The 23696-nt window shown below is 38.9% G+C and overlaps 1 protein-coding gene across 10 annotated transcripts in view; it reads left to right on the top strand.

The window, feature by feature from the left end:
- ADD3 (adducin 3) overlaps nucleotides 1–23696 on the top strand; it is a 93359-nt gene that overhangs the window by 7128 nt on the left and 62535 nt on the right. For 4 of the 10 annotated variants that reach the window (XM_086900351.1, XM_086900365.1, XM_086900358.1 and 1 more), the window contains exon 2: nucleotides 3583–3726. The exons of the other annotated variants lie outside the window; for them this stretch is intronic. The gene's annotated coding sequence lies outside the window, so the exon portion shown is untranslated. The remainder of the gene's footprint in view (nucleotides 1–3582; nucleotides 3727–23696) is intronic. 10 annotated transcript variants of the gene reach the window in all.

Genomic DNA, 23696 nt, shown 5'->3' with positions numbered 1-23696 from the left:
TTGGTGTTTCAAAATAAATTAACCCAATACAAAAGCAGAAACCAAACCAAGTGGTTTTGCAGTCTGGTTCCCCTCTCCATTTTTTTACTCTGTTTCAAACTTTGTTTAAATACTTCTGTAGCATGCAGAGAGATTGAATACATCTGTGTAATGCTAGCATGAGAGAGTCTGTGCTCAAAAACAGGTTAGTTAAAGGAAAAAAAAAAAAATCTTGAAATGAATCCAGGTAGCTTCCTAGTTAAAACATATCAAATAACATAAAGCATGTGAACTCAAGACAACTCACTTTAACTATATAAAACATTTAAGCTGTAAAGCATCAAGGAGGGTTTTTTATAGGTGCCTGGATAATTTGCCCTGAGGTGGCATAGGGGCAGATTGGGTTGGTTCCCTTTTTACATCAGATGTTTTCCTGTGAGCCAAGAACTTGGGGAGAAACTGAAATACTGCTTCCTCTTTAAAGGGTTGTTGCATATACGTTATGCTCTTTGTGTGTTTGCTTAAACTTCAGTGTTTTTAAAGACCAGTGAGATCAGTGCCCCTCGTTTTAACATGTTCTAAGACAGCTCCTGGTTAAAGGCTTGGATTTTTCTTCTCAAGCACCACACCATTCAAAATGGAAGCTTTTGCTGTCTGGTCAGCAGAAAGTGTTCTTTTTCCTTACTGTTCCTAACATGAGTGTCTTATCGCATGTCAGTGCTTCTAATCAAATCAGGTGGCACTTAATGTACTGCCTGGTGGGATCCTGTGTCCTTCAAAGAATCTTAAGGCTGAAAGTCTCCATTACCTGAATCAAGGTACTGTCTCTCAAACTGTGGACCCAAAGTGGCTGATAGAGATGGTTCATTGTGGTTATTTGTTCTGTACCAGAGAGGCATCATCCAGCAAGGGTGGTCAATATTTCAGTCCAGTGCTTTGGGAAATCCTTGCTTAGATGTGGAGATTTCCATCTGAGGGGAGATTGGGCAAACACACACAACAGACCTTGGAGAAGGACGGGAGGGAGGGAGGGCTCTGAGCAGAGACAGGAGGTAGGAGTGCTCTGCTCCACAGGCAGGACCAGCAGCAGCCCAGGCTCCTCCAGTGCTTTCAATGCCAGCAGCTTCATCTGCCTGGTCCTAGAGCTGGAAGAACAGACAGCCTAGCCAGATATATCAGCAGAGCAGTGTGTGTATGGGCAACCCTTTCCAAGAACCTTGAGTGCTGTATGTATGGCACTTGTCACCAACTTTGGGTCTGTGAACTGTTTCACAGGAACCCACAAGACAGACCAAAGTGTATTAGTCTTATTGTCCCAGTACTTGTCTTAGGAGATTCTATCTCTCCACTGGAAAAATAATCAGTTTCCTTGTTAAAAAGGGTTGAAATTCTCCCCTTTATGGGAAAAACAAAACCAAACAAACAACAAAAAATGCCCAGATGTATTGCTTCCTTCCCTATTAATATTAGCTAGTATATTGCATAAAACTAATGTACGTGCAATGTTGATTAAAAAGAATTGGCCAATGGTGAGAGTAAGAATAAAAATTTATTTATAGCCTGGGTTAGCTTTTAACAAGAGAAAATAGCTTGAGGTATACCATGTAACACTAGTGTCTGGCTACTATCAAACATGCTGCAAATATATAGTAACAGATATTGTGTGCAGTAAATTTATCCTTGTAGTAGAAACCTGATGTTGTTGCTATTCCCAGGGGCTAAGTTGAATTACATTATTACTGAGGCTGAGCTAACAGAGCTTTGCTTATAGTATACATACAGACAAGGCGGTTCTTCACAGAGAGGTGACCTCTGCTGTATTTTGGTTTCAGATTTCACAGGGACCCATTTCAAAGTTTTTAGCTTCAGTCCACACCCTGCTGGTAGCTAGCTATAAAACTCTCTTTGAAGTAAGTAAAAAAAAAAAAAGAAAAAAAAAAGTCTATCCTTTATTACTTTAATAAAGTCAGATAAAGGTCATTTGTTTACTCTTTTTGTGACTACACTGCTGCCACTGTTCCTTGTCAATATAATTGATACTTGAAAGATGGAACTAAAGCTACAAAATTACTGGTTGAGCAGTGTGCAAATGCATAGTGTAAGTAATTAATTTTTTTTTATGGCTCTTCTGTTTATTAGTTAACTTGGAGAATGTGCATGAGCATATATTTGTGCTAGGGAAGCTATTATGGTTGACATGGCATAATGTAGTGTACTTCCTCCAAGGTTATTCCACCCTCTCTCCAAAGTTTTTTTTGTGTTTCTCTCTCTCTCCAAAACCAATTTAAAGAACCAAATTAAAGCCCTGTAATCCTGTTTAAGAGCCCTGTCGAATAAGAAGTCTGCATGTCACCGTTCCAATAAATATAATCACCTCTTTAATGCTGTCACTCCTCTCTAGGACTGATTTCCATCCGATTGAAATATTTGGGTTGTACATTACAGCCAAGCTAAAGGGGATATCCTGCCCTTCCCTCCTGGCCCTGTGGTCCTGCCTCATCCTCTCTTGGGTTAGCCCTGCCGCTTGCTGAACTTGTGCAATTCACTGTGAATTGCAGCAGAAAAGCTCCTCTCCCCCTTTCACTGCATTGACTCTCTTTAATAAGTTGAATTAACTCAAGAGAGGGTTGAGTGAGCACTAAGGTGTGCACAAGATGTCGAAGGCAGTGGGGAGAAGCAGGGGAAAGGGGGGATGAGAAGTTGGGGCACTGTCAGTGCCTGGCTCAGGCAGACTCCAGCCCCTTGACCATTGTGTGGTGATAGCTCTGCCTGCAGTGCTGGGAGGCAATGAAAACTGGACCTGGAAGGTGTCCTAAGCTACTCTTTGGCAAGGGGACTGACTGGTAGGACAGCAAGAATGATCAAATCATTTCTCTAGGCTTTATCATACAAGGTAGCAGCCCCCAGACTGCGAGGTTCCCACTTACCCTCCCAGGGCTCTCAGAATCTGAGGGGGAACAGTCGTGTTTAAAGGGAGATTCAGAAATGCAATGTTTTGGGAAAATTACGTATTTTTCAGAAATATTTTAATTAAAATAATCTCAGTATGCTAGGCTGTGTAGCTCCTATATCTCAGCTCTCTGGCTGCCAGTCCTGTGGGGTGTGCTGGTCTTGGGTACTTGATGCTTTCCACAGCAGCCTTCTCTTGTCTCCAGAGCCTGCAGGATCCATGCATAGCACACGATGCACAATTGAATTTTCTACAGTAAAATTCAAAGGGCTGCACAATTGAGTAGTGTGTACCTTTGTTTCTCTTACATTTTCTTTATTTCATAAGTTATGTGTAAGAAGTGGAGGCTAAATTCGGCCGTAGGAGAACTTTATTACATCAAGTAGGCAACACTGTCTATATGTATAGAACAAATTCTTTCCTTGGTGAGAGGGAAGGATGGGGCTGCTCTTGGTTCTTGTAATAAACTTCTGCATATGTTTACAAGATATAATTTTATATATAACGAATTCAGAATTCCATTGAAGAAAATGTATACAAATAAGTTGCTTAGCATATCTCAGTGAGCTGCCCAAAATGCGTAATTCTAGCTTGCAGCCTCTTACATGCAGCCTCTTTGACAATGGCACTGCCTCTCTTCTCCTTCCATCCAGGTTCTCATCAGTTAAATGATGTGTGAGAAAACCTAGCGTTGCTAGAAACAAACTTGGCAGAAGAATTGTTTTAGAAGTGTAATGCTGAGTTCCTAACAGCAGAAAGCTGTTTGCTGTTGGAGTTGACTGAAATTGTTCCAGTGGGTGAGTGATACAAGTTCTCAGTGTGAATAGCTGTCCTGCAGATAGCACTTTATTGTCTTCAGTGCCAGGTCCTCCCAGCTTTCTCCTGCACCTCTCTTTTCCTTTTTTTTCCTTCTCCTAGCTGTAGTGATGAATTGTCTTCCAAAGTTTGCATGTTCTCTGTTTCATATGATATGCAGGCTTCAGTGTAGAGACTTAAGGAGTCTTATCAAAGTAATACTGGCTCAGTCAGAGTAAAGATGCTTTAGTTAAATAGACTATGGCTGTGTTTAAAAATAACAGCTCTAGCTGTGTCAGCGTGTTGGACGACCTGATACTGACTTCAACAGAAAGAGCTTCTGAAAATTGCTTTGCCTGTTGCAGTATTGCCCCATTGTGAACTTGGTTTCTGTTGGCAGCATTTCAGTGTTAGATAAACCAAAACAGAGCTCCAGAATTTTAAAAGTGAGTAGCCAAATAGCTTCAGAGAGAGCTTGTTGTCGTGGGCACCTTTTGAATGGACAAACAGGAACAGCAGCACTTTTGCTCTTGTTCACATTGTCAAAACAGCAGTGCCTGGATTTGGCTGCAAACACCATCCTCATTTGCTTTTAGTTAACTCATTTAACTCATTTAGTTAGTTTTGGGTTCTCAGCTGTTTGATGTTCATAGTAAAAAGGTGATGTGGGCATCTTCCAGCCTCAGATCTGTGTGTGACTGCCATGCTTGCACTCATGTAGCCTGTTGCTTTCTTGTAATAGTATAATGTGTGGAGGGGCTTTCTAGCAATTCCTGTGCAATTGTCTCATTTTGCCCTAGCCCTGGTGTATCTCTGACTTCTGCTGCCTTTCTCTTGCAAAGCACTGATGCTCTTAAAAAGTCTGATTAATTAGAAGTTTTTGAAAATACTTTGTGTATCTGATGTTTATTCTGTTTTTTACAGTTCTTGTCATGTGTGGGTTTTCTGTCCTTTTTTTGTTTCTTGGCAAGGAAGACAGTATTACATTCTTGTATCAAGAGGAAGAGTATTAAGCCTACTCATAAAAAGAAGATTTATTATCGAATGTAGTTTTTCATTTTGTCCACTGGAAATTTTTATTTTTTTTTTTACTCTAACCATACCCAGATTACTGGCTTCATTCATAGGGTCATTGTATCAAGTTTGGATGCTGTCTTTGTTAAATTACGGCTCCTGAGGGTTTTCTGTTACAGAGGTTTCTTCAGTCAGGGGAAATGAGGGTATAATAAAGAGGATTCAAGGACCGGACACAATGATTCCATATAACTGAAACAAACAATGCCAGATTTGGCTGATGTTGGATTTTCCATCAAACTTTTTTATTGGCGTTCATTCATTTTACTTGAAGCAGAGTTTAAAATTGAGGCAGTTTGAGTGCCTGAAGGAACTGAGAGACCAATAGCAGATTATTTGGGCAGTACTCTTAATAACTATATCCTATCTTCATGCATTTATTTTGAATTCTGGGTTGCCTTGATTCAAATGCCATTAGAGCAGTAAATCCAACAGGAGACATCCAGATTCACTGAAAGGACTATCACTAAAGCCTGTCACAGACCTGACTGTGCTTTCTGGAGCACTGATTCCAAGCATTGAGCTCGTGCTTAGTGAGAAGCAGTGCTGTTTTCTGGCAGAGTAAGTACCTGACCTTCATTTCTGTCGCCTCTCACTTTCTGCAACTCCCTTAGCTATTACTGGTATATTTTGTGTTTTACTAGAGTTATAAAATGTTATTAACTGTAATGTGTTAAAATAGGGATAAAATAATCAGAATGCTTTTCAGGATACAAGCAAATTTGCTGTGAAATTCTATAAATAAATGACTCTCATCCAGAAATACAGTGTGTAGCAAGAATGCAGGGTATGCCAGTAGCTTTCTCTCCTTCTCATGTTGAACACTGCCAGAAGGGGAATGATGCTGAATCTGTTTTTCACGGCCTCTGCTATGCCAGAATATTAGTCTTTTGGGGTAGAGAGTGTGCACTACTGCTGTTTTCTGCAGATACTCCTCAAGGAGAGAGGAGGAGGAAAAAACATAGTATTAGTTTTGACATTTACAAACTAAGAGATACTACTGTAAAGCTGAAGTGGAAACTGTAGCTGTTGTTTAAATGTTCTTTTAATTATTTTGGAATGCTTTAGGGTATTTTTCCCCATGCTTATTCTCAAAAGCTTCTGCATCTTTACACATTGGTGAAATTGGGTGCAGTGGTTGAATCCTACCCAGTACACAAAACTTTTCTCTTCACGTCTCTTTCTGCATGTGCTCTTCAATATATCATATCCAATTCTTCATTCATAGAGTTCTAGGAGAAGCTTTCCTAATGCTCTTTCTCTTATTAGGGTTCAATAGCTTAACTTTACCTTCCATTCCTGCATATTTTCTACCTTTAGTGGCTTAGAAGTAAAAATGGTAAAAAATTAAAGCCCTTACAGTGGCCTAACATGTAGCACTTTGGAAGATGAAAACTGGATTCATCATGGAGCAGAAAGCTGTGTGTGACTTGAGTTTAGCACTTGCAGTGCATCAGCCCTGTGCATTGTGATCAAATTTATTGGACACAGTATTTTTAGTCTATTTATGCCATATGTGATGCAGGAGGATTCTGTTTCCTGAAAGAAAGAAAGCAAGCTGACAGAAGGAGTAAAACTACATATTGCCTCAAGAATAAAATTTTAGAAATATTTCTCTGGATTCCAGCAATGGGCATTACATAAGAAAGAAAAAAATCTACCCTGAAGTGCCTAAGTTATTGAAGCATTTGTAAAAGTAGGATTTGTCTGTCCAGAAATTTATTGCAATGTCTACTTCTGACCAGAGATGACACGAGTATGGATGCTTTGTAAAGTCTTACTCATCTACAGGAATCTGTGGGTTTTGAGGGTTGCAAGGTTGTGTAATTCAGTGTGAAAAACATAAAAGGCTGCAGGTAATATCTTCAGATTATTTATTTACCTTACAGTTGCGTGAAATTAAGTTTCCTGAGAGGTCTGAGTGACATTATTTACTGCAAGAGGATCTGATCTTGTAGTTGTTTGTTCTTTGTGGTAAACTGAAATAGCACAAACAACCAGAAGTGTGCAGTTGTGCAGCTTTCTAATTAGAGTGCTCTCTTCGGTGCATTTGATAGATCCTCGTTGGGGGGTGGTTATAAAAGCAGAAAGTAGAACTGTCTTGGCTGTGAGATGCAGTGATTTCCTTGTAGCATCTTATGGGGAGGAGTTTGCACTGGATTCCGACCCACAGCTACTGAGACTTTCTCTTGAGCCACAGTTCTGTCTTTGGCTGAGCCCTGGAGGGAGCAGGAGGCATTCACAGCACTATTTGTGGCCAGCTGAGGCTTTCCCCTTAATCACATTCCTGCTTTGAATTGCTGTTTGGAGAACTTGCTAAGGATGCCGGAAGCCTTAAAACAAGGCAAGCTCAAGTTGGGCTTGGCTGGCTAATTAAGGTGCCCCAGCAGAGCAGTGAATAGCACTCTTAGGTTGTTTTGCCTGCATGCAGATTCGAGGGGCCTGGATCTCTGGGTCCTCTCAGCTCTGTGCAGATAACAACTCTCTGTTAATTCTCAGCTCATTATTCAGATTGCTGTTATATTTAAATATTCTGTCTGCATTTTGGCTTAATCTCTGAGAAGACTTGGGCTGTGGGGTTTTAGGGTTTTTTCAAACTTTTTAACATGAGCTGTGTAAATGCTGCAGTATGTTATTTTTTCCCTTTTAAGATATTTTATCCCATGCTGATGTGACAGCTGTTCATGTTCACCCATCTTGGCAACAGTTAAAACCTTCATGTGGAGTAGTTGGCAACTAGTAGATGAATGAAGGTTTTGACATTTATTTATTAATGTGTCCAGAAAACACCTGTAAGATTTTGAGTTCTCAAGCAATTCCATTTATTTGTCTTCCCTCTGAAGAAAAACAATACACATCCTCATTTGTTTCTCCTACCCCGATCCATAGGTAAACTTCTCAAACTGGGGTTTCTTTTGTTTAAAGAAAACACTTTGCTAGCAAGGCTTCTGTTATAAATAGTGGGTAAGTGCACCTACACATCAGGGCTCTCTTTCTGAGTGAGGCTGTAGCAGTTGAAGTTTGGAGGTAATTTTTAGATACCCTGCAGATGGACTGTATGTGGGCAGAGTCTCTCACATGCATCACGCCCACAAACCAAAGTAGCTGGAAGCACTTGGGTGAGAGCACTGCTGAACTCAAGAGTTGGACACTTCAGCAGCCTCTCTCAGTGGAAGAACCTTTTCCTCATGGAGCAGAAACAAGTGCTTTGCTCACCTCTGGACTCAGAGTGTTTGTTTATCCATCTTTGCCTTCCTCTCTGAACAAGCCGCTAGGTCTATCCACACTTTAAATCAATCTGATTCCCCCACTAAAGACAGGGTTTATACAACCATATATATTTAATCCTGTTGAAAATTATTTTCAGAACAGATGTTTAAAGCTCTTATTAAAGGTTGCTTGGGACATTTTAAATAGTTGCGTAAAATTCCAGTTGTCCCATCTTCCTTTCTCCATAGCAAGTAATTATGTACTTCTTGATTAGAAATTGGCTGGCTGTGAGAGGATTTTAAAATTTCAGCTCCATTCACATAATCTAACACAGAATTTCTTAGGTGAAAGCAGGACTTTCCTGTTTTGATTTTTATTTTTTGACTTTTTCATCATTTCATATGACCTTTTTAATACCTTGCTTGGAAAAGATAATCTAGATTAATCAAATATCTGAGCTTTACCAATAAATGTAGGTGCTCCTAAGTGGTGTTGTCCTCTGAAAGTTACTTAGTTTTATTTTTTAAAGGTCTAATCAGAAGATAATTTGGGGAAAGGATTTGCTTTCTTTTTAACTGTTGGTTCTCAGTGATGTCACTAGTAGTTAACTAACCTAGTTTTTCAAGTATTTTCATTTCTTCAATAAATATATTGAATAGGGAATAGTCTCAATAACCACTGAACATTTGGGGGGTTTACTAGTTTAACTTCATGTGATCATAGATGTGGAGTGAGAGTAATGATTATAGAAAGCGAGAGTTTTTCTTAAGCACTGGATTCTCTATTCATATGAACTTGTCTGGTCTAATTCAGGAGTGTATTTGTTAAGAGGACTGTTCTTAATTAATTCAATACTTGGATATCAAATATGGTGAAAATCTCTTGGGTTCAGATGTGGAATGATGCAGTCAGTCTTTCTGTACTGTTTCTTTCCTGTTTTGAAAAGAGTTTGAGCTTTATTCTAATTTTTTTGAGGCTCTAGATAGGATTTTATAAATTAACAAGTATGAAAGAATGGAGTTTTTATTCAGACTTTACTGATTTTGAATTTAAGACTTATCTGTTGTTTCTGTTCTTTTTGGTGGTTGCTCAGTGTTTTATCAGAATTAAACAACCTTTTATATCCTAAGCAATCCTATAGTACACCAATTAAATCTTTATTTTATATTTTAATTGACTTACTGAGAGCTCTGAATTTGTAAGAGATTTCAAGGATGATATTATTCATCAGAAACTTTGGTATGTTTCAGTTGACTTTTAATTTTTTTTACTTAAAACACTACAAATAATTGCTTAGCATGCCTACAGTTTCCACAGTTATGCAAGCAGAGCTGCAGTAGCTATTTTTGCACTTTGAAAATCAAATTACAAGTCAGGTGCAGTCCTAGCTGAGTACTGTTTGTAGGAAGGAAGACTTAGTTGTAACCTGCATCATTGCCTTCTCACAGCTGGTATAAAGCTGCTACAAAGCAGGGTTTCCTCAGTAGCATGCTCAGGCTTTCTTTACAAGGCTGTGCTTGAATTATTTTTTTGGTGGATTTGTGAAAGGGGAGGGCATGCAACTTTTTCAGTTCTAGGAAACATTTTTTTGTGAGTTAGGAGACTTAGAGAAAGCATAGAAAATGGGTGAGATTCACATAGAGAGAATTTTTCCTCAAACATTGGGTTCAGGATGTAGGCCACATCTGTAATCATGTTTTTAGAAGTGAGTCCATATTAAATGGATTCTCTGCCAACAACATCTGGTTGCACTTTATGTACGTGTTTTCTTTCATAGGGAAAGCAAACCATATGACATAACCCCAGTCAGATAAAATGATTGTTTATAATACTTTGTTTATTTATATAGCACCACAAGATGAAATACATCTTCAGCTGAAAAACCTTGCAGCAGATTACCAAGGTGAGCAGATGACATTGCATTTCCAGATGGCTGGTCTGGGGCACTGTGTTGTACGGTTTATAAACCCTACTTAAAGGCATATAAAATTAGTAGCTGAATTTTCTAATTGAATGGGGGCTAATAATTCCAGGTGCCTTCATGGGGAATGTCCCACATTCTCTAGTGGCACTGTGATGCTGGAAGTGCTCCTGGTGCATTGCATGGGGTCAGAAAGAGTGTTACTGTGCAGTGAAAACCTTCACAGACACAATGCCTTTTAGGACTGGCAGTAACCCTCTGGTAGTGGCAACTGCTATGAGTAAAATTTGAGAGCAGTGATTTGCTTTTATTAAAATATACAGCCCTGCAGTTGCTGTGTTGAACATGAATTGTTCAGACTCATTTCAGCAGGTTGGCCTTAACTGTGATCTTAGAAGTGGCTTCTTTGCTTACGAAACAAACTGTGTGTGGGGCTTGTAGTGGTCCAGCCTGGACTCACCTCTTGGGTTCTGCCTGGAAACAAGCCAAAAGATAAGAATTGGAAATGCCTTGCAAACATCAGTGTGATATCCTGAATTAAAAAGTGTTGGGCTGTGATGCCCTGGGAGCAGGGGGAGCTACACAGTGGGGTTTCAGCTGTTGGAATCCTAAACAACAGATCTCCTCAGCACGAGCCTGCCAAGGTATTGAAAGGTGGCAGCTGTGTCTTTGTCACATGAAAGTTGAGCCACCTGCAGCTGTAGAAAAAGCTGTAGATGGAGCTGTGCTTAACTGGGCATGGAGGGTACTGTACTCCTGAATCTGAGATATTTGGAAGGAGCAATTTCCACGTGGGCCAGCAGTTATTTCAGAAATAGCTTCATGTATCAAAAGCTCTATGGGAGTTTCTCTACCCTGCCAGACCTTGTGTGTCAGTGGGGAACATACTGGGGAGGGAGGCAAATGTCATCTGCTGCAGGGTTTATTTCTTCCCTGAACAGGTTCCTATCAAATGTGCACAAGGAAAGAGCATTTTGACAATTTGTACCCAGATAAAGTATCCTTGTGTGCTTGATGATCTTGACTGAGATCCAGGGTGTCTTTCATTTTGCATTTTTTAACTGATTATTCATACACTAAAGTTCCTTAGAATATGCAGTACTCAACAAGTAATAATTTATTTAACTCTTCATTGCAACTGATGAACTTTTCTGCTAGCAACATAACTTCCTTTTTTGAGTCAGCCAAAAAAATGACAGTGGTTTAGAATAGATATTTCTTGCATTACTCAAACAAACCAGAAATTTAAATATTGTGGCTATTAGATGTTTTAAATTAGGCACCCTAATTAACAGAGCTAAACATGACTTAATTACTTAATGTAATTAACAGAATATCTATTACCTTTTTAGTTGCTAAGCTAAAAGGTTTTTACTCAAGTACAAGCTTTTGCTGTGCATGATGACCCTTTAAAGGCTTTTGGGACTCTGTCCAGCTGGCAGCTTGGCATTGCTGAGCAGATGTGGCTGGTCTCTGGAGAGCTGATCTCTACTGCTTAGCTTTATTAATTCCTGACATTCATATTGATCCGTGGGTCCAAACAAAAGTAAAGAGTCTCAGGTGGAAGTGGCATAATGTGTAGCTTCCTGTTGGCCTTTTCCTGCTTTTTTCAGGATATATTTTGGTATTATTAGTCTTAGCAGTTCTTATTTTGTTGTATGTGCATGTGCATGTTTTACTGTTTCTTGGCTTCATATTCTGTTCTTGGTGATTCATAGAGCATCAAATTCACAGAAATCATGTTCTCAGCACTTTGGAAGAGCTTTCCAAATAATTCTGCATGCTGGTTGTTCACAGGAAGCAAGTGGGTGTGCTGGAAGAGCATTCAAGTTTCCCGAAAGTGCTCATGATCACTGAGGAACTGCTGTGCAGCTCCCTTCTGAGAAGCATTCTTCGCTTCTTACAATTATTTAATAATTAAAATATTGAGGTTGGGAGGAAGTCCATTTTCCTGTAATAAGGACAGGTGGTGTTGAAAAAGCAATTGAAAATGTGTGTTGATTGACTGAATTTGTTTTTTCCCTGAGGTGTAATTTATATCCATAAAAAGCAAACCATAGTAAGTTTGACAATAAACTCAAATTGCAAGTGACAGATTTTTTTCTTCGTTTGGGGAGAGTTGTAATCAGATGTTCTGTGCATGGGAAATCTTTGTGGGCCACCCATCAATATATTATTATCACAATAGTAAAATGAAGTTGTTTTTTTTAAAAAATGTTTGTCAAATTGAAGAGTAAACATGAGGAGTTTATGAATAAGACGAGTGTGAGCAGACATTGGCATGTTGGAGGCACTGATCACAGGCAGTTGCAGACATGGTTCTGAAGGTTACAGGGGAGCATGCCAGCGGGCTGTGGATTTCCCCCTTCAAACACATTTTGTCACAAATAAACATGGTAATTGCTGCAGCAAAGGCTCTGCACTAATGCACATGCTGACCTCATCCCAAGAAACACACAGCACTAGCCAATTCCTGATATAGTTCAGGAGAAACATTTATTTAAATACTTACTGAAAACAGATGTTTGGGAATTTTGTTGGGGTATATTAAAGGCTTCTAAAAAAAAATTTAAATCCTGAACTGTAATTATAGTAGCTGATATTTTATACCTTTCCAATCCTTGGCCTCTGAGGCCATACTTTGATAATTTCTCCAAGGGAAGCACTTGCTGGTCAGACAGTAGATTCAGATTGAGACCACCCAATAGTCACTGGGTAGAAGTCGTGGCAATATGTGTGTTTTCATTTAGTATAAACATTTTTAACTTAATGACTTCCTGTTTCTAAGGATGAGAATAATCTTGCTTAAAAAAGGAGGAGGAATGTTAAAACAGGAAACTTGTGTGCAAGTTTCCCTTTGCTAGCAAGCCTATAGCCTGATGCAAACTTTAGAGAAAGATCATGAGATGTTTTGATAATTGCAACTTGCAATTCCTAAGGTATTTGTCAAATAGTTATGTTTGATTTCCTACAAAACACAAATTTGTGCATTTTGCCAACAGAAATGGACCAAGTAACAGGAGTTTGTTGAATGGAACAGTAAATGAGGAATAAGTTGATGTCCAGGAGAATACAGACAGTGTTTTAAGTGGTGTCTTAATAAATGTTACACTGGACAGGATTTCTGTTTAAGTAGGTTACAGGTCCCTGTTTACGTTTTGAAACCCAGCCTGGATTGCCAGATATTACTATAAAAGAGTAAAAAGAAAAGCTTAGCTAAAACCTCACTATTAGACTTGAATCACTAAAACATTCAACAAATTCAAGTTGAAGGTGTCTGTCCTAGTTTTGTTCACTTTCATAACTGAATTTGATGTACAAGTTCTCAGTGTGACTGCCTTGTAAAAGCGGCTGTTTTTTGCCTTGAGTTCGGCAATTTCAGCAGTGGAAAAAAGTGAGTTGCAGAGATAGGTAAGGGCTTGTGTAAGTTGGCTGAGGTGCACATACTCAGGAAATCTTATAATTCTGTTATACTGTTTTATTTTAGACCTAGGTATGGATTAATTCTGCTGGCCTTCAACATGTAGTCATACAATGTTTGCATCACCATTTAATGGAATGTTCTGTTTGATCAGCACATGCTCGCTTCCCTTAAGTAATTTTTGTTGAAGGGATCCAGGTGTGTGCAGTAAATGCCTTTAGCCTAAGCTGAGGATCTTCTAAGAAGTGCAGCTACTGAGAAGTGACATTTTAAAGTCATGTGTTTATTTTCCTATGTTGTTACTTTCATACATTTTCTTCTTACCCTAAAACTAATATAACCACAACGTGAAATTTAGTATTTTGTGTTTTATCTGTAAGTGTCAAAAGGTGTTAGAAGGCAAAGCCTGGGTGGGAAATAAGGATGAAGAATGGGAAAAGGAGAATGCTGCACCGTACAGCAGACAAGCTTTCTTGTTGCACTTAAACTTTGCTGTCACTGTTAGCCATAGTTGCCACTGAAGTTCCTTATTTTCAGTTTCCAGCCTCAATTTCTTAAGCTGTGGAACTGTCTCATTAAAAGCCTAATCTCCCCTTAATAACATTGTCATGAAATAAGGCTTTACAATTGCTGAAATTTGTCTTAATAGCATGTGGGCAGTGGCCCAAGGAATTTTTTACTACCAGGCAGAGGACAGCAATGGTTTCTACTGCCTCCCTGGCATGTCTAACCAGGGCATTCTCATCTATTCAGTTTTAGCCTTTCCTTTGGTAGGTCACTTGATTTCTGCATGGTTTCTTGCTGTGTTAGGAAGAAGTAGGCTGAAATGAAGAAAATCCTACCTCTTAAACATGGAGTGCATGCTAGGATTCATTTCCACAGCACGCATTAGGAAGTTAGTTGCTTGCTCTGGGTTTGGCTTTTTCCCTCTCTTAAGCTGGTATGTGCTCCTCAGCACAGGAACTTTTGAGTACAGCCACACTTTGTGGACATTTTGGACATAAAACCAATCACACTTTGCTTGAACAAATGTAAAGCACTGAACAAGGTATTTTTTGCTTTTAGTGTTTCTAGCAGGGCAGTAAGAGGTAGCATCCTTCTGTTTGGGGAAACACAATTCATCTCTCTTGGAATAACTCACAGAGTATGTTTTGTGATGAAAGGCTTTAAGGTTCAACAGGAAAAAATGCTTCATTATTATATATATATCTATATATATAGATATCCCACTGATTACAGAAGGTAGTCTTAAGGAAGTAGTGTGTTTTTGCCAAATGAGACCAAAGTTACTTGATGTTTCTACATTGTATTTACAGCTAAAACCATTGTTCTGATTTGCATTCAGAATGATGCATGTGACAGGCCATTATCTGGATTATTCAATGTGTATAATTAGTCGTTTACTTTCTTTTCCTTTCAGAGTATCTATGCAGATTTTAAAAATTAGAAGTAAAAATTATCTGTGCACTTTGATACAGCATTTACATAATTAATTTGAGAGGTTGGTCACAAGGATTTGTTTTGAAGCTTTTGTGCCTAAGATAGGGTCCATTGATTTATGGATAGAGATGAGTATTGATGTGTCTTCTGCAGTGGAATAGCGTTGTGGAAATAATACCCCAGCCTGTGGTAATGGACTTGGGATTTCAGGACTGGGCTCTCGCCTCTGGCCTACAGGCAAGCAGTTTTAGAAGTAGACCCTTAACACTGAGATTTTGAGGTGCACTGATGTTTTCCTTCTGAAAAGGAAAGCTCTGCAAAAAGAATTGTTGCTGCCTGAACCAACACAGCAAACCAAGGAGAATTCCCTCTCAAGTTGAAATTAGCCTTACTCAAACACCTGTATTGAAACTGCTTTAGAAACATTTTATTTTCAATTTGTGATCTAATTTTCATTGAATATAGAGGGGACCTGTATTTATATTGAAATGTGAATTTAGGATAATTTAAAAAAACAAACAACAAACCCTCTGTGTACTCAGAGACAAATTGTGTTGCTGTGTTGTGAGAATGATGGATAACAAGAATTGTTTTCCCTTTGCAGACAGGCACACGTGTGCAACCTCTGTTGCTAAGCAGTGGGTTATGTGGCTGGTTGATAGGAATGTTTCATTTCAAAGTGCACCATGTACCTCAGAAGTTTTAAGTTTTCCAAGGAATTCTGATTATTTTGGCCTGGAGGATCTGATCATCTGGAGTTCCCTGGTGGAGCGTCCTTCACGCCTGTCTGCATCCCTGCGCGTAGGGTGCAGCACCAGCTGGGGAGAACATCCAGAACAGCCCCATCCACCAGCTTGGAGGGCTGCTCTCCAAAGTCCAGTGCTCATCACTGCAGAGAAACCTGCTTGGCATTCATGGTGTGGAAACCTCTCTTGAAAATCAGCACCTTTTTCCTGACCCGCTTTGAGTTCTTGGACAGAAAAGTTTTCTGCCTTACTGGTTAAAGATTTGTTTTCCTCTGAAAGAGGAACCACGAGATGTGAGCAGTCAGATTTTCTAAAAGTCACAGCAGAGCCCCTGCACGCATGAAGGAGTAAACTATATTAAGTGCCAGCTGTATTATTTTTAGTGTCTCTTCCTGCACTGCAGTTGAGAGGAGTAGGCTGGCAGTGGCCGTGAGCTGGTGCACATCCTGCTTACCCCTCTGTGCTCTGCCTCAAACAGATGGGTGCCTCACCAGCGAGGCTGCCAGTTAAATTGCTGGTTCACAATGCCAAAGATCCAATCCCTCAATCAGTTTGGAGGAATTTTGCTTCATGTGCCTTCTGCAGGTGATGCTGTTTGCTACAGAAGCAGCACAAACACAGAAATTTTGTCCCTTGGATTCTGCCCTGTTTCCTTAGAAACTAATTTCATACCATAGCTGCAGACTGAGCATCAAGTCACTTCTTATTCTCTCAGTTAGAAACATGTACAATCAAATTGAGGCAGACTAAGTGCAAATATATTAATCCTCACTTCTTGGCAGATTCTTCTCTTCTTTGCAGCAGATACTCTCCTACTGCTAATTTTTCAACCTGGATGCTCTAGAGAACAGGGCCCATTAGGCTGTGATTGCTATTCCTTTGATTAAGCTGTGAGCAGTTGTCACTGCTGGAAGTAAAACTTATTTTTAGTAGTTTGCATGAAACGTTCATCTTGTGTCTCAAGAAAAGGAAGTTCAGGATTGCCTAAATGTTTATTGTTCATGTCTTTAAAAAGAAAAAAATAGTGTGAATTTTGGGGAAAATTTGAACAGCTTGAAATGGAAGGGAGAAGTCTTTTTTAGCAAAAGTATTGCTCAACTGATAACAGATCTCCTGGGGTTTTGCTTCTGATAAGTAATTTGGCTGTGCTTCCCTAAAGCAGAGATATGTTGCATCTTCACAACACTTCAGCTACTTTTAATGACAAACCATGTTTATTTGCACTGCTGGTCTTTTGTGAGTTTTGGAGATGAGGAAGAAAAAACTGAAGGGACAATGTTGATTCGTTCTAGAAACTGGCATCTACAAAAGAAAGCAAGCAGAATGTGATAGTGTTTGGGGGAGTTATTTCAGTAGTTATTTTTTCATATGAGCATATTCATTACATTTTTCATTCATTGTTACCTCACTGCTGTGCATTTCCTGCTCTAATGAGCTTACTGTGGTTGTGGTGTGCAGCCTACCATACATCTGTAATTGAACTTCTGCTCCTTGGTATTCCAGAAGAGCTGCTGAAGATACTTGACATGATGATTAAAAGTCATTATGCCTCTGAAGGGTCAATTTGTTGAATTAAATTCAGAGGTTCAGCTTGAAAATAAACAACAATAGGTAATTCTTTTTAAGCAAACGCCCCTCTAGAAAAGTATTTTTCTTCCTTGTGTCTTCTAATTTATGTTACACTGTAGTTCTACATTGGCATTTTCCCCTTATACAGATACTAAATTAGCTCATTAAACTGAATTAATATTTTAAATTAGTCAGATGTTTGGGTCAGGCATCACAAAGCATTGGGGCTCTTCAGTTCCTAGTTAAAAAGTTAGCTGAATGTCAAGCATCACTCACTGCTTTCATTAATTTTCCCTGTAACTAAGGCACCAATCTGGCTTTCATTTAAACTTGATGCAGATTTCTGGTGCATGTCAAGTGGAGCAGAGTAAATCTGCAAAATAGCTTTTAATGATAAGCTATAGTTGACTACCTTTGATCGAAAGAGATCATGTTCCATGAAAAATAGGGTTATAAAATACTAAAAGGCAGACTTATACTGCAGCTCAGATAAAATAAAAAATAGGTGGGGTTTAAGGACATGTGGTTGAAAGTAAAACCAGTTTGAAGTAGTTTATTGTCTTCTGCAGTTTGTGATTTTTCTTCAAGTTTCCTCAGCACACTGGATCAACAGTGATGGGAGAGGGGTCTCAGCACAGATAGTTTGATGAAAATACAATTTAAAGAAAATTGCGTGCTCCTCTGTCCTGTAGGAGCCAAGATGCAGCAGTTGCTGCCAGGGGGAGGAATACCATTAAAATGGATACAAGTTCAAAAGTAAATGTTTGTCTATGTTCCTTTTAGAATTGTCTCTGATCTTAGTTTGGCAATAGTTCATTTTATTTGCAAAGCTGTCACTTTTACTGTCTAAATAAACACTTTGGTACAATTACTTCTATCCTAATCCATCATACATGAACTTTCATGCTGTTTGTAAGGGCTTTTGTGAAGACAGTGAAAACTGAGGAGAAAAATAGTAATTTCTGGTTTTTAATTTTTTTTAAAGGCAGCACTAGGAAATGATAAGTGAAATTGTATGACATCATTAGAGCTCATGAGGGAAATTGAGTGAGGTCCTCAGAGAGAACAGTATTTTTTTAAAAAAAATAAGAACTTAAGAAATAACTATGGAGACAAGACAGAAAGATAGTAAGGAGATTTTCTTGGTTCATGAGCAAGTTTGACTTTCTTCTTGGTAATGTAAATACAGTCCAGATGGCTGGAAAGTACAAGATGCTCCCAGGGGTTAGGGTGGAGGTTGGCTGAATTAAGCTTTGCAGAAGTCAAAAGTGAGCAAGTGAGATACAGAGTTTAAAAAAAAATAAAACTGTAGTTGGATTTTATCTTTTCTGGGTTTTAGGGGCTGAATTGACTGTTTCATGAGCATGATTAAATAAAAGAATATAAAGAGACAAGGTTTCTGTTTAAAATGTCGTAATAAAGTAGGATGAATACATACGAAAACATATTTTTCTTTCACCAGTGGAGCTGGTCAGTTTGTAAATAAATCATAACCTCAACTTCCAAATACAGCTTGTTCTAATAAATAAGGGGCTTGATATTTCAGAGATGAGGAAAAGTATTTCAAGATCTTTATGAACATTATTAGCTTTGCAGCAATAATTTAGTGTCATGGATCCAGCTATGGTTTTATCCATAAGTTAATGCTGGAAGAAAATAATATGATACATTTGAGGCTTATGTTGCAAAACATCTTTTGATCGTCTTCTGTCAGGCAAAGATTCCTTGTGATGCTTTTGTTGTGTCTTGATGCAACTGGGCTAATTGCCCCGCTAATCACCATTGGGAGTGTGGGGAAAATCCTCTCCAGCCTCTTCAAACTTCAGTTGCAGGTCTTCTCTTTTATTTCCACTATTCTCTTCCTGTTTGCAGGCACAATATGAGGCAAGTTTTTTCAGTCTCAGAAAAAACTGCAGAATGCCAATAACCTTGCTGGAAATGCTTAGAAATAATGTTGCTGCAGTAGAATGAGAGTAGCACTTCAGTTTCAGAGCTAAAAGACAAAACTGTATGTGAGTGCAGGTTAAGGGGTGCTGTGGATTTGATTGCTTGCAAAATAAAACCAAAATAGCATTAAAGGAAAAGGTTAGAATGGAAAGAAATCAGTGTCTGCCCAGTTGATGGTCGTAGCATCAATTTGGCAAGATTCCCTGCTTAGTAAAAACATCCTCAATGGGCATTTTTAGGAATGAAATGACAAAGGCAGCTTGCAAAAGAAAAAAAAAAAAAATCTGAGAAATTAACCATAGAGTAAGAATGTGCTAGGTCTTGCTTTTACTTTATAGGAGAAAATGTATGGAAAGAGTCCATGTGAATATTGCCTTGCTTTGTATGTTTAGGCAGACCACTACTGTTATAACTGCAAATATTTAACTGTACTTTTTACATGTCAATCTAGTGAGAATGGAGTCTCAAATGCCTGAGTGAGTTGGGAAGTTGGTCATGTTTCCTTATGTGGGAAATGGAACCTGAGGGAGCAGAAGTCTTGCTCCCTGCAGTGCCCATTCCTTTCTTGAAGCTTTGAGGCTGTGTTGGGTCTCTTGGGCAGAGCAGGAGGTGGATGGTCTGTGTACAGCACCAAGAAGTTGCTTCCAGTTGTGCATTTGAAGTGATTTGCCAACACAATGTGTCTGAGCAGTTCTCATGGCAGGAGTTCACGTGGCAGTGGAGGAGGAGGAATGGGCTGATGGTGCTGAAAGCAGAATGCACAAGTAGCGGGACAGAAAGGACTTGCAGTGGATGGAGGGTAGGATTTCTTACAGCCATTGGTAGTCCTGGCGTTTTGGAAGGAGTATGTATTGCGCGGATCCTGCAAGCCACAAGGAGGGAGTGATTGGAGCTGATGGCTTCTGATGAGAAACCAAGAGCAACTTTGAAAATGTCCATGGCACATTAATGGGTGGGGTCAGAGGACAGTAATGGGACTGCAGTAAAAGCTAATGGGTTGAAGTTGAAAGATTGGTAGAAAATGAGAGATTTTGTCTCAGGGAGAAGAAAGCAGGACACCTGTGTTAACAAAAGGTGAGAAAGAGGTCATGCCAGTACTTCACATTTCCTTTTCTTTTTAAAAAAGAACGTAAGATGTTTTTTCTTCCAGGAGAGATTTAAAATTTGAGAGGTCTGGATACAAGAATATATGTGAAGTGAGGGGAAAAAAAGCAAAGCTGGGGGAAAAAGCGGGTTCAGGGGCATTAAATAGCAACTGAAAAATGTTAGGTGTCTCTTTCATCACAATTTTCCAAACCTTGGACATAGCTTGAAAATTACTTTGCTTTAAAGGATTTGGTGTAGCTTTAACCTGTGCTTTTTCATTTTTTGTAAGGAAGGCTAAAGGAGCACTGTCTGCCTCCTCTTGATAGGCTTTTTGAAGCTGCAGTTAGCATTTGTGTTTTGTCTGGTTTGACATACCCATTACAGGAAGAGATGCAGTATATTACAGTATATTAACACAACTCCTCTGTGCCAGTCTCAGCAGGGACCTCACCTCATTGAAGGGAGCAAGGGGAGCAGAATTATATAATGCAGAAACTACTTCCCTGAGGCCACTTAGAAGGTCTGTTGCAAAACTGTACCCAGCTGTCAGATAAGGCCATTCAGGTGATTTCTGACAGTGTCATTTCCCATTGCTTAGACTGTATTTATGTGAAAATTGAATAATGCAGTACTTAAAATACTCCACCTGAAACTAATTTTACTCTTGCTGAGAAAGAGTCATTAAGATAGATACCAGACAGCAATTCTATTCTTTACAACACGAACTGTTGAGCGCTGGGATTTTGTTCGTGGGGTTTATCAGATGACAAAGGTAAAATGAAATAGCCAGTATTGCTATAAAAAATAACCTATAAGTGTGAATTAACACCTTCATTTTCATATGTATTTATTTCAGCCAGAAGTCATAATTAAAGCTTTTACTCTTCAATAGCTTGATTTGTAATATTTTTCTAAAATCAGTCTCTGCTTCCTTATCAGCACCAAAGCTTGTAGTAATTGTAGTGCTAATTCAACTTGAGTATGAATGTTACATAAATTTTGCCTAGTAGTTTCTTGCCTTTCTGAACATGCATCTTGGCACAGTGACTGTAGGAAAAACTAAAAACGGACTGTGCATTTTAATGAAAAGCAGCAAATAATTTCTTGCTTTGCTAGGTATTACTATGTTCTAATTATGGTAATTGTGGTGGGCTGTAGCTACTGCCTTGTTTCACAGTCTGCAGGGCTTGGGTAGTTCTCTAGCATCACCAGGGAGATTAAATTGCAAAGTTTTTGGTGCATATTTTTTTCTTAGGATGTTGACAGCAATAAAAATAAAAGATAGTTTTTGAGTAATGTTCTAAATCTCAGCACATTTTGACATATCAGCTGAAGTGGGGTTTTATTATCTTGTTAAGATAAAAACTGGAAAATAAGTTTTGATCTGCTATTACAATTAAACCAAGCTGTTTCTTAGTATGATTTATGTTTAGAGCTTCAGAATCATGTAAACAGGAGGGAGGGTTCACATGTTCACAACTTCAGAAAAGCTGAATTCTCCAAGACCAGCAGTGTGCTGTAAGGTCAGCTTTTGAGAGTTCAGTGGGCATCCCTTTGAAAGAAAAGATCAAGAGATGCAATAATGTAAATAAAACCTAGCTTGAAAATTTTAGCTACTGGTTTAGTAACTCCTGGTAAATGATTTTGTATGTGAAAATATTATGGGATGTAAAGGCATTGATGATCTCAGAATATGGAAGTGCAGTACTGGCATGTTTTGTTTATGATGGTGACCTGTTCTCTGCGGAGCCATTGGAACCAGTTTGTTGGCAAAGCCTTGTGGCCCTGTTTGAGTCACTACAGACATATTCATTCTCCTTTTAGAAAATCATGGAGGATCTTTCCATGTTCCCCCTTGACAGGGGAATTCCAAAATTTGAAATCTTGTAAGAGTGGTTTCCTTGACTACAAGAGTAATAATCTCTCTGCCATAGATTGTAAACACTTCCACACAAGCAGTCTTTTTATGTCTCTATCTGAAGTTAAGACATTTGTCTGTCTCTTCTACCATCCAAAATTCTTGACTTGTTTGGCAAACTAACTCCATAAAGCTTTGTCTTTCATTGGCTTTGTTTGTTTTGGTTTTTCCTTTTGAAAACAATTTGGTCTCTTTGTAGTACATTCCAGTTTTGTTCTCCTTTTATGACTTGTTCCTCTTGCTTTCCTTCAGCTTGAATTGAGAGAATTAAGTTCAGTTGTAGCTGTGATTAAAATCTTGCCTTAATTGAGTTGCAAATTTGCAATGACATATGTTGGTCAGGGTGCTGATGTAGCACCTTTCCCCATTCCTAGTGCCTTCCTGAATTCTGACAATACTCTGTTTCTTCAGTTGCCTATGTTCATTTATCATATATTTCTCTCTTCACAGCATGAAGTTCAGAACAGAGTGTAAATTTCTTTCTCCACGTTAGTGACTTATTAATTATCTGTCAGGAAAATTAAGTCCCTCTGTAAGTCTGTCTTGCCTTTCCTTTGAGGTGTCCTTGGTACTTGGTCTCTTGGTGCATTTTCTGGTAGAATGTGAGTTCTGGGTGCCATTGATGTACAGATATACAAATATTTCCAGCTTCCTTTGGAGGGATTCATGGTGTCAGTTGGCATTGCTCAAATAATCCTAAATGGAGAAGATGGTGAGGAAATCTATCCATTAGATTTACATGGGATGTCTTCTGAGTTACAAAAAGTAACTTTGCTTTTCCTTCCACTAACTCAGTTGGGTACCAGCCCATGTTTCTGTGCCTTGCTAGCCTCACCTGCCTTACTGTCAGGGAATGTTGTGGGACTGAGTCTTGTTATTGATATACTGAGTTATGGTTGGGGACAGGGCTCTGTTTCAGGCTGACAGGGATGCTAACAGTATTTAGGGGAAATTCGACAAACAGAAAATCACCGTTTGTTGAGTCAAAGGCGCTTAGTAATTAGACAGAAGCTCCCTCTCTAACCCCTAGGAAACATGGTTTTTGTTAAGTTTCTCAGGTGCTGATTTATAGTAAAGATGTCTTGTGGCCCTGGTATGACAGTTCTGTATTCTATTATATCATCTGTTCTGTATGCTGAGTGCTGAGAATGGAAAAGATAGAAACATGGTTAGATTGTCAGTTGTTTCCAATGAAGAAATCTCTGTTTGGTGGAACTGTTTGCATTCCTGTGGTCAGCAGTATAAGGAAATACCATGTTATGAAAAATTCCCAATTGTTTCCTTAAGGGCTCTTAGAGTTGCACAATCTTTTGATGGTTTTGTTTGTTAAAAAAAAAAAAAAAAAAGAACTTAGTTGCCAGCTTTTCAGTTTTGAACTCAAAATTCTCTTAAATATTTACTAGAGTTTTGCTTTTATATTCAAGGTTTGGATTCAAACCAGAAGTGTATTTTCCTAATGCACACTGATCAGCCATTATAATATGAGTACCTGAGGAAGATTATAATTTCATTCCAGGGAATGTTTCTTTGGGATATCCCAACAGTTCCTGGACTATCTATCATTGTGATTACTCATAGTTTCTGGATGCAGCTCTAAAACATTACTTCTCTGAGAGGGAGAGGTAGCTCTCAAGTAACCA

The sequence above is a fragment of the Cyanistes caeruleus genome, chromosome 8 (genome assembly GCF_971803275.1).
Source record: "Cyanistes caeruleus chromosome 8, bCyaCae1.hap1.1, whole genome shotgun sequence".
Lineage (NCBI taxonomy): Eukaryota > Metazoa > Chordata > Aves > Passeriformes > Paridae > Cyanistes > Cyanistes caeruleus.
This window is presented reverse-complemented; position numbering and strand designations above follow the sequence as displayed.